This window comes from Quercus suber, unplaced genomic scaffold, assembly GCF_002906115.3.
Source record: "Quercus suber isolate HL8 unplaced genomic scaffold, Cork oak 2.0 scaffold_401, whole genome shotgun sequence".
Taxonomy (NCBI): Eukaryota; Viridiplantae; Streptophyta; class Magnoliopsida; order Fagales; family Fagaceae; genus Quercus; species Quercus suber.
This window is the reverse complement of record NW_027069852.1, coordinates 464,028-479,139: the sequence shown is the minus strand read 5'-3', so window position 1 is coordinate 479,139 and position 15,112 is coordinate 464,028.

The following is a 15,112-nucleotide window of genomic DNA, read 5'->3' as shown; positions in this document are numbered from 1 at the left end:
TGGAGGATATAAGAAGAATGTGTAATCTAATGGTGAATTTATCAAAATTCACCTTCAATAAAAAAATATTGAGTATGGTTGGAGCCTCAAGCTACAATAAATTTTGTAGCTAACCTTTGTCTACATATTAAAAAACTTAAGTTGACAAATGACACAAAATTAGCCCACAATTGAATTCTAATTTGGAAACTAATTGAATTTTTTTCAAGCTTTGACTTTAATTATACTAATATATAACCCCGTGTATATGCAGGGGTACAATTAAAAATATTTACAATTACATATGTATATGTTCAAATTATATCTAGGGTAAAAAGTACACTTTTTAAAGTCATATATATATATATATATATATGAGATTTACTCTCTTTTTTATTTACAAACGAGTTTACTCTTTTTTTTTTGGTTTTTTTTTTATTGTTTATTTATATTAGACTCTTCATCTTTTGCACAACATTAACTTGCCTAGAACAAATTAAAAAAAAAAAAAAACACTTAAATAGGACACAACATATCACAAAATTAGATAACAATTGGAATTTAATTTAGAATCTAGCTTCTTGAATTTTTTGTTTATTTATATTAGATTCTTCGTCTTTTGTACAACATTAACTCACCTAGAACCAAAAAAAAAAAAAACTTAAATAAGACACATAGCTCAAAATGAGATAACAATTGGAATCTAATTTAGAATCTACTTGGATTTTCTTTCAGTTTTGGCTTATATATATATATATATATATATATTTGTTGAGTGAGGATTGGGGGCATGGGTCATTCAATCAATGGATAGCAAATGTTAACACTAAAAAACAATTAAACATAGGATGATTCTAAAAAAGAAAAAAAAATTAGACAAGGGGCATGAGAGTGACTGAGTGAAAACAAAAGCAAATGTTAACATAACATTAATACAATTACAAAAACCAATCGTTATCAAAGTTGAGTTGAATTATTAATAAAATATTGTAAAAGAGTGTAGACATAAACTAATTATTAAATAAAAGTATTCTAAGAAGTAATAATTAAAATTCACTTAACAATAATAATTAATATATTTATTATATTTAGAACAAAAGACGATTTCCAAAATTTAATCTTAGCAACAATAATTAATATGTTCATTGTATTAAGAAATAATATACCTATTGAATAAGAGATTTGGAGTTCAATTCCTACCTACACCAAAAATTGATTGGTATCTTGATCTGATAATAAAGAGTTATCATCAGGAACGGATGTCATAGGTTGAAACTCTAAAAAAAAAAAAAAAAAAAAAAACTTATAATACTTTATCTTTATATTAACCACGGTAGACCGCAAAATTTATCTTCTACCCAAAAAACATTTTCTTACTAAACCCCTCAGAATTTTTTTATTTTTTATTTATTTTTTTTATTTTTTGGCAGATTGTAAGCTTAAGAAGCATGAATCAAGTGTGTGTCTGAGTTATTCAACAAAAAAAGAAGTGTATGTGTGTGTCTGAGAAAACACTCTACGTGTTACATTTCATGGTGACTCAAGCAACCCAAGTTCTCTTTTCTCTACCGCTAACTTATACATATCATTACGTAATTGATGATTGAGCAACTTAAAGCTGTCAGCAACCTTTGAAATTCTCAGTTACACTTATTACAGCAGAATTTCTGATACGTTGCACAAACCACAAAGAAGGCTTCTAATGGTGTTCAATGATTCTGAATGAACCAATGAAGTTTAAACTTAAAACCAACGATGTCTGGCATGGATACTATAGAAAAAAGTTAAGAAGAAAAACAAATTCAGTCAGTTAAAGTGGATTTGTAAATTGTAATGATTAAATATAAGATGTTATTTCAAATTTATTAAACAAATGTTTTTGTTTGAACAAAATTTTCAAAGTTTAATTATATCTGTGTATATATATATATATATATACGTAAGATTCATATAAAGTAATTTTTCCTTTTTAAATCCTTTAATTTTCAATTCTCAAACCCAAATATGTAGTCTTGGCGTGCTTAAAATTAAGAAAAGCTTATTGGTTTTATTTTTGCTGATCAGAGAAAAGCTTGGTTTTAATTACCAATTAATTATTCTGTTTTCATAAGAAAAACATTTATTAGATTGTCTTTTGGAATCGAAGACTACAAAAGAATAATTCAGGAACCACCTACATTTTTTTAATCTTTTGAGACGACCTTTTAGATATACTTAGTTTATTCCTTGCTAGTTGGTACTTGGTACAGCACTAGAGAAGTCTTTTTCTTTTATCCTCAAGGGAAGTCTATTTTTATTTTATTTTTTTTGAGAGCAAAAGCACCAGAGAAGACTTATTAGGTGAAGAAATCAAGAAAGTACGTTTTCTTTCGCTTAATTTTACCGTATTCCACCGCAATTTCCATCTTTTACCTGTACAAATCTTTCTTCCCACTTCTTTATTTCACCTTATACTTCACAAATTACAATTTTTTAAATATTCTTTTTGAATTTTTTTATAAAATAACCAAATTTTAAAATAGAATAAATAAATACATGACATATCATAATTGATAAAGTATAAAATGAAACACAAAAAGTGTAAAGCTCCAAAATCATAAATAATAAAAATCTATTCAATCTAGATAATTCATAAAAATATTAAACAAATGCAACCAACAATCTAAAATCTCATCATAATTGTCAAAGCTCTAATCACACCAAAGATAAAACATTCTCAAAATAATTCTCTAGTATAATATTTAATACCATAAAAATAATAATAAAATTCTCAATTCCACCAAATAATTTTTAACTGTTATCTTCTAAGAATTTCTACTCCAATGATTCCTCTAATGTATCTTTAAAGAGGAATAAAAAGGGGAGAGGGGGGATGAGATAACTCAATAAGTGGAATTCACTAAGATTGGGGCGTGGGAACAAACTTTTTAAATGAATATTCCATACAACAAAGTTATAACTTGCAAAACTATCTGTATTTTAACATCAAATAATTCATATAAAAATATCATTCTATTGTGAGCCATCATAATATACCAACACCATCATATAAACAATTTCCTAGGTTTTTCTTGTCGTCAATGTTTACGCCCCGTTAACAGGGTTGTGTTGTCCTATTTTTGGGACTGAAACCCCATTTTCATTTCCTTTCTTAAGGATGGCTCCTTTGGAACCTAAAGGTGCACTCCCTTGTTAAGGAGTTCCCTTTTTGGATTGTATACTCCCTTGCTAAGGAGCTACCAATTGTACATTGTCCCCCTTTTCTAGGACCGTCTCTTAAATTGTCCTTGCTAAAGACTAAATACAACACTAAGCTTTTAATCAAGATTTGTCATAGGATTCAAAGCAAATTCAAGATGTTCATAACAAATAATACAATCATAATACTCAAAAATATAAAGATTTATCCACACATACAAGTTTAAATAAGTTTGGGTTATCCCAAAAGTTTTTCATATAACAAATAGTCAATGTTTCCATACAATGTGCACATCAACATTTATAGGATATCAATATATTTATAGTCATGGGGACAATTGCTGGCCATAGAATAATTCAAACTTTCTAAAATTATAGCAAGACAAAATCATACCTGAAAGCATAGCGGTAGAGAAGAAAAGAAAATGCTCAATTGTGTGTTGCGGTTAAAACAAAAGGAAACCTCTAGGATTTTTAAAAATTATTAAGGCCCATATATTTACATATGTCATCTTACTTGGGCCTCTTATACCATAATAATTACTGATATTAATATCTTAGGCCTAAATCAATTAAATACATTTAATTGTGGGCCTTCTTTTTAATTTATGTATATGAAATAAATTAATAATAAAATTATGGGGTGTTACAGAAAGTGGGACAAAAAATTTATAAAAAGAACACAACATGAAACATATTCATAATTAAGGGTACGTTTGGTACACTGAATGTAGATTACATTAGGAATAGTAATCTTTATTATTGGGAATAAAAGACATTGTAATGGAATAATTATTACTATTCATAAGTTTGGTTATTACATATGGAAAACTTGTAAAAGAAGATGTATAAGGAAACTTTACATTTTTGAAAATATATTAATTTTAAAACCTATTATATACACTAAGGAATAACTATTACATCCATTTTAAAGAGGAATAGTTATTCTTCAATTTAAAGAATAGTTATTCCAATGTAATAATTAATCCATGTAATAAAAATGTAACCAAATGACCGAACTGATATTACACATGAATAGCTATTCCATTACAGGAGCTATTACAGCGTACTAAACATACCCTAATTATATATTGATCTCTGATCCCTTCCCATGCAAAATAGAAATCTTCTATCCTACTTTTTGCATATCCTTTTGTGCATTGGATTGAACATTGAAGTCTTGCCCTTAATTTTTTTCGTTAGGATGAGGGGGTTTAGGAGTTCTTTTGTCTAAGATTTTCTGTTGAACTATTGAATTATAAAAAGATCTTTTGTTGAATTTTAATGAGGTTATTATTATTATTATTATTATTATTTGGGTTTTAATTAATTCAATTGGTAAAGTTTCTGATTGTCAAATAAGAAATTTGGGTTCTAATATCATCATATTACAGATGCCATATGTTCAAATCCTATTATATGATTCATATCTATTGAAAAATTATATTATGTGGATATTAATGAAATTAATTTTATTATAAAAGCATATTTAAGGCACATCACCCATATTTGTTAAAAGATTATGGATTTGTTTGGTATTAGTGTATTACAATTGAAAGTAGAATTGAGAAAGACAAATCTATGCCAAGATCTGCAACCACTTTGCAGAAAGGGAAAAGACGGGCTTGAATTGAGAATATATATTTCAAATTTGAATTTATTTAAAAGTATAGATGACAAAATGTACTATTATTATTTTTAATTGCTTAATTTAATGATTTGTAGTATTATCTTTCTTTATGCAATTTCTCCCCTTAGCTGATATTAGTATTTTAGTGTTTAAATGAATTGCACAAGTTTAAGTGAACTACGAAAATAGAAAATAAAATAAGTGATGCAACTAGGGAAATTGACTTAAAACAGAACCCATGGTAGCATGCATAGACTAAAGTGTGGCAGAATATAATGTGCAAAGTTATTGATCAAATTTAAAATATATGAGTTAAATTAATCAATTTAAAAAAAAAAAATTTGTCCAAAGGTTAATTAATTGATTAAACTGATAATTTAAGGGTGTTGTTATCAAATTTTGGGCCATACTCTCGCTCTTATAAATCCATTTGTTCTCCAACTGCGTACTCTGGGATGGGCCTACCAATGGATTATTAGGCTTACCATGATTTCTATTCTCTAATCAGGTGTCACCAAGAATGGGCTTTTATTGGAGTCCAGACCATCGCGAGGGTATTCTTGTAATTAAGGAAGACCATCATGGCTATATAAGTATATACAACAGAAAGCAAACCCTCATCCTAACCATCGCCTCCCTTTTCCGGTTTTTTTTTTTTTAATTATAAACAATCTATATAATAACTAATAACTGAAATATTTGACTTTTTATTGACCAGTCCTCATTGCATCATGTGACTACATAAATTAATGTCATGTCTTCCATTAAAAACACAAAACAATGTATCTTTTCATTTGGTTCTTATACAAACCATTTCAGTACAATTCTTTTGCTATTGTTGCCTATAGGTGTTCAGTTGCATTGTTCCTGCTGGTAGTTATAAATTTTACACATTTCCTAATAAATTTCAGTTTATATTTCTTGAGACAAAACTCAAAAACTTCAAGTTCATTTTGATTCTTCACCATCTCTCTATGTACGGTGGAGAACCTTTGGTTTTCACAAATATATTTTTGGCAGGTTTTAACGCTATATTCCATTACAGGTTTTTGGTTTTATTATTTGAGTTTTAAAATCTTCCTCCACAAATCCTAAAGGCTCCACAAATTTTAAACGCACGCAACATAGTAACGTCTTCTCCTGTGTCTCCAGTCCGCTTTCTTCTTCTTAGAAAGTGTTAAATAGCTTTTTCTTTCTTCATTTCTTTTTTCGATTAGATTTCTGTGTGTGGCATATGGGAGATACTTTGTAACCATTCTAATTGCATATTTTATTGTAAAAAATTAGATGGTGATAGGCTTAATTATTTGAATTTGACCTTACAAGAAAGGTTTGTATTTTTCATGGTTTTCTAAAGTTCTATGGATTATATAATATTTACTTTGTTTTAACTATTGTATGGAAAGGAAAGATGTTCCTTATAATACCTGAACGAGGTCTTGAAAAATAGTCTTCAACTCCTTGCTAGAAGAAATACAAACACGAAGATGATGCTATTAAAAATTCGGTTAGCCCTTTCTTTTCAAAATATTTTAATTTTTTCCCTGTTTTTTTTTTTTATTTTGTCGCTTCTTATAAGGTTTTTTGTTAGGACATATATGTTTTAACTTGATTAAGAACATATGTCACTTATTCATGTAAATTGGCTAATCCTTTGACAAAACGCACTCTACTTGTAATTGGGTAGTTCTAGGTGTTTTTAATACTTCAAGAAACAATATTTCAAGGTCAAGTGTTGAAGTCATCAGGTCTGTCCAAGAAAAAGCAAGTTGAAGTGCAAAGTTTTTAAAGCTCGACACCTTCTTGATAGCTACCTCGACACCTGCTATCTGTCGAGATTTAAAATTTCAGATTTCTAATTTGATTTTCTTGGGATCCGTGAATATGTGTTTGAGTTTTCTTTTCTTCTAACCCTAAACATATAAAATGATTATTTTAAGAGCCGTCAAGGGTGACACAAGTTTCATTATCATTGAGCAATCTATGTTCAAGCAAATTGTGATCAAAAGATGAAGTTCTTGACCTAGCTCATCTTCCATCAAGAAGTTGCTGTGTATTTGCACCGTAGGGTTTTGTAACCAAGCATCTTCCTGCTATTCATCATAAAGGATGAATTGAAGAACTTTGCAGCCAACCATTCTTCCTTAGTTGGTGTTCTGAAGTCGCGTACTTGGATCCGCACATTGGTTAGTCACGTACTTGGGAGCCGTGCATCAAATGAGGGAACTGTCGCTACAGATCAAGTCCAATTGGGTATTGGGGTAAGGGTTCAACTGTAGGTTGGTAAGGTACTTGGGATTCCTTTACTTGTAATCGCTTGATTTGATAATAGTGGAGTTTCAGGAGTGGTGACCTGAAAATCACCCGGTGGGGTTTTTGCCGTTAGGGTTTTCCCCATTCGTAAACAAATCACCGTGTTATTTATTTTCCGCTGCATATTTAGTGTTTGGTGATTTGTTTGTACTTCCATAAAATTGCATGATTAATTGATTAATTAATTACTTGGCTAAATTAATTAATTAGGGTTAATCACTAGGGGTCATTCAGATTGTGACCTATCATTTTTAATTGTTTCTAATTTAATTTCTATTCTCATATGTGTTTGAATCATATTATGAAGGTTTAGTGTGAATTATTATTGAGGATATTTCATGACTTTTGGTTTAGTGTGAATTATATGTGTTTGAATCATATTGTTGCTTCCTCCTTCCATATGGATGGTAGGTAAACCTACTATTCAAAACTAAGTGAAGTATTGAATCCATATATATATTCACTATATTTATAATTGCATTTTTTCTAGACAATGTCAAACTTTTACATATATATATATATGATATGGCTATTTGATATTGGATCTTAGGATAGGAAATATGATTGCTCATGATTTTAAAGATGATATTGAAGATATAAATCGAGTAGTTGCTACTTATTGCTTAAAATTACATATTTGGGAGAATTATGCTAGAGACATTATGTTAATCATTATGTTTTAAACATAAATAATATTGGTTTAAGTTTTGACTCTTCTTTTTTTGCACGGAAGGTAAGCCATTATGAACACGTATACATTTAAAAACATCAAACAATTGTGACTTTTCATTTTTCAATAACCACCTTTTTTAGTTAATAGGCACATTTTTTGCCAATAGATACCTTTTCAGTTAATAGGCACATTTTCATTCAATAGACACTTTTTCGGTCAATAGGCATCTTTGGTATATTCAAATATGAAGAATTATGACCTTTTAATAGATATCTTTTGGTATATCAGGAGAAATTATAAGATCTACATTGTGGACAAGTGATGTGGCCCACCATTCCACTAAAAAACTTCCACTTGTTTAAAATTGTTAGGTAGAAAAAATTTTTAAACATAAATTAATTACTGACTCAGCAATTTTAAACAAATAGAAATTTTTTAGTAGAATGGTGGACCACATCACTTGTCCACCAAAGGACTATAATTTCTTGTATATCAGATTTAAAGGGTTATAACCTTCCAATAAGCACATTTTGGTATATATATTACAACACATCTTATATAAATAAGGTTTTACAACCTATTTAAGTGAAAATCCTGCCTATATAAAGTGATATCATTCAAATAAGCATGGGACAGTGTTTTTTCTTTTTAAAATTATATAAACACCAGCCTCCAAAACAACACTACCACATACCAAAAAAAAAAAAAAAAGAGAGAGGAAGAAGAAGAAGAAGAAGAAAACGTCTTTCATCACCAATCCATTCTTGTCAATCAAAAAAAAAAATCATTCTAAACAAAAATAATAAACATCAAAATTTAGAAACCCAATCAATGATCGACGGATGTGCAGCATCACAGATTCAGAGTGTAAGTATTATATAAAGGTCATTATTCATACTGCGTGTTTAGTTCATGCATAAGGAACATCAATTTTAGGGTCTTGGAGATCAAATTGGCTTCAGAGATTGTTTTTATGAATTTTAATTTGCTTATGTAAAATAACATGTCTTTGATGACTTTATTAAACCCATGGGATGCTCCTCATAGAAGTTGATCGGGTACTCAAATCTGAAAGATATTTGTATTAACTTTCATGAAAGTTAAGTGACTACGAAGAAGAGAAGCATGTTAACACCAATGGGAGAATTGACCAGGAAATCTTGGTGCCATGGGAATTATTAGAAATTTTTGGATTTAAAAATTGTATTAGATTGTGATTTTAATAAACAGTATATTTTTATTTTATTTTTATTTCTACCATACAATCAAAACAATTATAAAAATTATATTTAAAAATAAAAGCAACAACAAGACAAAACATTATAAGAAAAAACACACAATATGAAGAAAAGTAATTAATCTTACATTAGTCATTATGTAAGACTCTTATTCCTTCCCACAAAAAACTAATAAATAAAACAATATTGCTCTCTTTTGCCTAACTAATAAAACTTTGTGTTATTTTTTTCAATATCATTTTTTTTTCCATGCATTTTTGCTTACTACTCTAACTAAAAAAAGAAAAGTCATTTTTTTTTCCTGAAACTCATTCTATAGCTATTCTCATGCATCATACGAGTTAGCGACTAGTAATATTAATAACAATAATAATCTAGCTCTTAGCATTTTTTTTTTTTTTTTTTGGAGAAAGGATCATTCATTCATTTAATCATAAAAATAAAACATCCTGATACAAGGCTTCCATTGCTGGTGGAGGAGAATCCTCCATCCAATACAAATCATCATCTAGAGTATTTCTAGCATGTTGTGCAAAAGCATGTGCTACCTTATTCCCACTCCTCCTAGTTTTGCTAAAGCTAGCCCACTCTAAACAATGAACCAAATGGCGAATATCATCCACCACATAACCTAACAATGAATGGTTGATCATCGATGAGGAAATGGCTTGCATCACATTCACATTATCTCCCTCAATAATCAGTTTGGTGAAACTAGCACCCACAGCAAATTCAATTGATCCTCTACATGCTATCAGTTCTGCTTCCTCACTAGAAGTCACCTTCGGCCCATTTGCAGTCATTGCCGCCATAACCTGACCCTTATCATTATAGACTATTGCTCTAACTCCAGACCTCTCCAACTCTGAAAAGATTGCTGCATCAAAATTCAGCTTATAAACAGATAGTGGAGGTGGTTGCCAAATGTCATTGCTGGGCTACTCCATTCGAATCATTGTCAACTAAGTCTGGGATGTTTTATACTCTTCAATGTACTCTTCTGCTCTCTTATTCAGGCTATTCGGGTCCATCAGTTTAGCACCATACACCACATGATTGTGCTGGTTCCACATGAGCCAAGACTGAATCTAGAACAGCTCCACCTCCTCATTCGTTAACCTGTCTAGCAAATACTCCATTAGCTATAGCATGTCCATATGTACTAAGCATCGTTTCTGCAATTTCGTAATGCTTCCTGCTCAGATGTCTTGCACCACAGCACACTCCCATAATGCATGAATGGTTGACTCAGTTTCCTTCATACATATAGGACATTTATCTTCATTAATTATTTTTCGCCTTGACAAATTAAATCTTGTGGGCAAAATATCATGGCAAGCCCTCCACCCAAAGACTTTGATTTTATTTGGGATTTAGAGTTTTCGCAATGCATTCCACACCTTCTTCCCAGCATATCCACTTGAGGATTCTACCCTATCTCCACCTTAAATCTTCCTTGCCACCTTATAAGCTGATTTAATAAAGAATCTTCCATTTTTATTGTAGCTCCAGATAATAGAGTTAGAGATATTTCTTTGACTAAGTTGAATTCTGCAGATTGCTTCGGCATCTTCCCTGTGGAATATTGACATAATCAGCTTACTCCTTAATGCATGTAGCTCCAGGTTAATCAACTCTAAAATAGCCATCTCATCAAACAAATCATGATTTGGATGCAGAACCTTGTTTGTGGGATGATTAGGAATCCACCTATCCCTATTACACTTATCGAACTCCCATTGTCAGCCCTCCAACAATGCTCGGATTGAAGCATAGGTAAGGCAGCCATAAGACTTCTTTAGACATAAGAACACCCTGGTGATTCTTTAGCATCAAGGAAAGATGATCGAGGGAAGTACCTTTCTTTGAAGCACTTATATAATAAAGAATCATTACCTTGAATCATCCTCCAACCTTGTTTAGCCAACATTGCTTAATTAAAGGCTCTTAAATCCCGAAATCCCATACCACCCTCCATTTTTGAAGTTGATATCTTATCCCAACTTTTCCAATGAATTTTCCTTTCATTGCCTACTTGTCCCCACCAAAATTTGGCAAGCAAATTATCCAATTCATCACACAATTTCAAAAAAATTTGGAATACACTCATAGTGTATGTGGGTATAGATTGAGCCACTGCCTTTATAAGAATCTCTTTACCAACTCTAGATAATAACATGCCTTTCCATCTTTGCAATTTCTTCTATATTCTATCTTTCAAATAGGAAAAGGTGTGATATTTAGCCCGTTCAATCAAAGTTGGCAGCGCTAAATAAGATTCAAACTTCTCCACCACCTTGACCCCCAAAATCTATTGCCTTTGACTATTTGTTGTATTACTACTAAAGTAAGATGATGACTTCTCCAAATTTATGCTTTAACCTGAAGCCATTGCATAGGTTTGGAGGATTTCCGCTACAACTTCCCCTTTAGTTTGTGTTGCTTGACAAAACAACAGAGAATCATCTGCAAACAATAAATTAGTAACTCTAGGTGCTCCTCTACAAATTGACACACCTCTTATCCTCCCTTCCAATTTTGCTTTTGCCAAAAGAGCAATGAAGTCTTCTGCACATAAGAGAAAAAGATATAGTGACAAAGGATCTTCTTGACATGTTCCTCTAGAGGGATGTATCATGCCATATGATTTTCCATTCACCAAAATAGAAAAGGAAGGAGTAGTGACATAGCTCATCACTCTCTCTATCCACACCTCTGGGAAGCCCAACTTTTCCATAATTTTCAGCAAAAACTGCCATTCAACTCGATCATAAACCTTGCTAATGTCCAACTTCAATGCCAATGTCCCTTTCTTGCACTTTTTCTTGGAATGCATGATATGCAGTGTCTCATAGGCCACCAAGACATTATCTGTGATCAATCGCCCCAGTACAAAGGCACTTTTAGTAGGCAAAATAATGTGTGGGGTACCTATTTCAATCTATTTGCCAGGACTTTGGAAATAATTTTATAAATCACATTACATAAACTAATTGGTCTAAAATCAGACATTTTCTGTGGATTTTTCACTTTAGGAATAAGGACAATGTTTGTGTGATTTATCTCAGGTAACATGTTACCATTATTTAAAAAATCCATAACAGCAGAAACTACATCATCACCCACTATGTGCCAAAATTTTTGATAAAAAAGAGCATTCATACCATCGGGTCCTGGAGCCTTTATAGGTCCCATTTGGAACAAAGTCACCTTGATTTCTTCTGCAGTAAACTCACAAGATAGAACCTCCTGCATGTCACCAGTCACCATGTTAGGAACTACATTCAGGCATTCCTCCATCTGATCACCTGCACCTACACTAAAAAGAATATCAAAATAAGCTAAAACTACCTCAACCACATCCTCTAAATCCTCCACCCATTGCCCTTGTGAATTTTGAATACCCCATATATGATTTTTCTTCCTCCTTTGTGTTGCTTTGGAATAAAAAATCTTTGTATTCTTATCCCCATGCTTCAATCATGAAATTCTAGACCGTTGAGCCCAATAAATTTCTTGTTTTTGTAGAAGCTCATCCATTCTTGTACTCAAATTCAGGTATTTAGCTCTACTTTCCTCACTGACCTCGGTTTCATGCAACCTGTCTAGCCATTTTTGGAGCTCTTTAATGGCTACTTCATCGAGGTTTGTCCTTGCTGATCCCCATCTCATTAACTCCAGCCCACAAACTTGTATTTTATTCTTGATTGAAACCAGCCTGTGTGATCTACCTCCCTCTTTGCCCTATGCCTCCTTTATTGCATCTTCACATTCATTAGAAAGCAACCAAGACTCCTCAAATTTGAATTCCCTCCCACGCCTCTGCCTTTGCTGAGCAAATGACTGAACTTGTAACATAATTGGTAAGTGATCTGATGCATGTGTTAATAGATGGGTAATAGCACTCTTTTGAAATTTCACTATCCAATCTTTATTGGCAACTCCTCTATCCAGTTTGATCTTTGTATTTGCTTCCCTCGATCTCTTATTTTTCCAAGTAAAAGGATATCCCTTGTACCCAAGGTCTTGAAGTTGGCAAGAATCTAGGGCTTCCCTAAAAGCTTCAGCTTGAGATAGTTGAGGTGGTCTTCTACTTTTCTTCTCCGAAGCATGTAGGAATGCATTAAAGTCTCCAATGAGCAACCATGGACCATCCACGAATGTCTTCAAATATTCTAGCAATCTCCATGATTTTTCCTTCTGTTGTGCCTCATGCCATCCATAGAAACTAGTCAGGTACCATTTAAATCCATCCTCCTCCATTACTAAAGCCAAGACATGGTTTGCAGTGTAGTTAATGACCTCCAAATTTACAGTATTTTTCCATAAAAAAAGCTAACCCTCCACCGGCATTAGAAAGTTTAACAATAACCTTATTTTGAAAAGGTAGATTACTATATAAATTTTCAAATCCATCATTGTCCAATCTTGTCTCTATAAGAAAATAGACTGTGTGATCTTTTTCCTTCACAATCTTGCGAAGGCTTCTACCTGTCCAAGGGTTCCCAGCCCTTAACAGTTCCAACTTATCAGCCTCATTGCTCCCAGCAAGAGTGGCTGTCCACCCCCATCGATATATCAACAATACTTCCTTCCTCATTAACCACTTTACCTCTTTTGGCATTTTGTTCTTCATATTGCCCATCTTCAACATCCCTCAGGTCATGCTTACCCAATGCCAGTAGCGTAATAGCCCTAGCTAAACCACCAAGGCCAAAGTCCATTCTATTGATACGAGTCCACGTATTTTTAGGCTTTGTAGAAGATGGCCCAAGTTCCCTTGTAGTTTTATTATTATTGAGAGATATATGACTTTGAACTTCATCTATCTTATATTTTGTTCTCCCCTCATCCGTTTTAACAAAGGATATGTCCTCGCTAAAAGTTTTGTACAATTCATCATTATCATTTAAGCTTGGCGTGATTTCTAGACTTACCCTTAGTGCATTAGAATTATCTTCCTTCACGTTTGCTTGGCGAGCAAAATCTACGCTATCAATGCGTGTGATTTCCGTATCCATAACTGAATTCACGGGATCATCCTCATCAGCACTCCTAGGGTTTTCTAGACCTAACTCCCTCATTGCCGCCGTCTTCATCAAGTCATGCACCATCGGAACTGGACTATGTCCTGAATCATTGCCTGTACCCTCCTCCATACTGAACTTGGGACTGGTATGTTGACTTGCTGAGACCCTTGCATGACCCCCTACTGCCTTTAGAAAATCTCTGTATTGATACTCCATACTTCCACCATTTTTCTTTGCTGCATAGTGTGTTGCACAATGCTTCAGATCATGCCCTATTGCTCTCCCTCCGATCCAACAATAAACCCTCCTCTTCTAAGAGGCTTCGTTATTGGTAATGCCACTCTTACTCTCATAAAAAATTTGATATCATCCTTCTTTCTTTTCCATTCCACCTCCTCAACCTCTCCTAATCTGCTTCCAACTTCCGTTACAACCTAGGGAGAAATCATGTCAAACGGAGCCCCCTAAATTTGAACCCAGAGCGAGGCTTTCTCCATTTGGATATTTCCCACATTCATTCCTTTCTTCCATCGTTGTAGCATGAGAAGTTAGTTATCAAACGACCAAGGACCTCCTCTCAGAACCCTATTCATATCAAATTCAAATTGAAATTTAAGTTGAAACAGAATTGGCCCCACTTCTAAAATCTGCAGAGAATCATCCAATCCCCATGCCCTCCTTATTGTGTTCTTTGCCACCAGTTTATTAAAGGATTTGCATGTTAGGAATTTCCAAATTAGACTCAGGTTACAACTTTCAATGGCTTCTAACCTTCCTTCGTCAGATATAGCTATGATTTCTTCCTCCTCTGATGTTAGCTTCATTCCATCCATACTGTTAACCACATCATCTGCCATGTTTGTAGTAAAAAAAACAAGCAAATCAATACCCTTCACTCAAGGCCGAGGGAGGAAGAAACTCGTGCTTACGCGAGAGAGAGAGAGCTCCACTCAAGGGAGAGAAACTATTACATGTGTAGTTTAGCTCTTAGCATTTTGAAACAAATTTAACATAACTTTTGATAAAATTAATCTAAATAAGCTATTGAAAA